Source organism: Euprymna scolopes, chromosome 13, assembly GCF_053919585.1.
Source record: "Euprymna scolopes isolate OS-2025 chromosome 13, ASM5391958v1, whole genome shotgun sequence".
Classification (NCBI taxonomy): domain Eukaryota; kingdom Metazoa; phylum Mollusca; class Cephalopoda; order Sepiida; family Sepiolidae; genus Euprymna; species Euprymna scolopes.
Genome location: NC_136494.1, coordinates 120,035,007 through 120,036,164, shown reverse-complemented (window position 1 = coordinate 120,036,164; position 1,158 = coordinate 120,035,007).

Below are 1,158 nucleotides of genomic sequence, written 5' to 3'. Positions count from 1 at the left end.
GAAATAAAGAAAGATAAAATAAAGAAGGAGTAGCAGCAGGCGTTCACAGAAAGTAACAGAAAGCATTACAGGTACGGAGGTGCACTCTTCGGTCGTTCACGCGCACCATAAAGATAGTCATACGCATACAGCTGTTTCGTCGTCTATAGCACATCAATGAGATTCGAAACCGAGGCACCAGTGGTTGGAGTCCGGTGTTTTACATACTGAGCTATCTAATTATTTCTATTAGAAATGGAAAGCATCATTTCCTATTAAGTGAAATTCTTCATTTATTAAAAATACCACAAATAAGTGTACTCTTTTTTAAGAAAAAAATATTATTACAAAAAAATGAAAACCATTATTTCTTCTACCAGAGTACTAGACTTATAATAAGATCACACACACACACACACACACACACACACACACACACACACACACACACACACACACACACACACACACACATATATATATATATTATGACAGACCCTTTAAGAAATTCGTTTCTTATCGTTGAGCACTTTCAGTTGAATTAAAAGTCGGTCAATTTAGCTCTTATGCGTAGATCATCGTATAACGATTTGATCACTGTCTGTCTGACGTAATGAACATTTAAATTAAAATGTTTAAAATTCAACGCTATTTCACACGGTTAATGGTAGCCGAATGGATACGGCCTCCGCTAATCGAGCCAGAGATGTCGCGGGGTTCGAATCGTTCGACTGGTAGTAATCGTGACACCCTGCACTGAAGAATCCCGAAAGGATGAAACACTCGTGTCTGTAGGTATTTAATTATTATAGTAAAAAATAATTATATATATATATATATATATATATATATATATATATATATATATATATATATATATATATATATATATATATATATATATATCCCCAAAACCTCTGGTAGAGGGGAGACTAAAACTTGCTGCTATGGCTTCAAATGATCTGAAATAACAGCAAGGGAAGATTTGACTCCAAATATTTCTCATATGTTATATCTCCCCTTTTAGGGAAATAGGGTACGATTATGAATATCTCCAGTATCAAATAATCTTTATACACTGTGAAATTTACTTTATCTATGAAAACCAACCAAAGATGGTAATAATGTACATGTTTTTTATTCTACCTTTTTAAATCCCCGAAAGCGAGGGCGAAACCG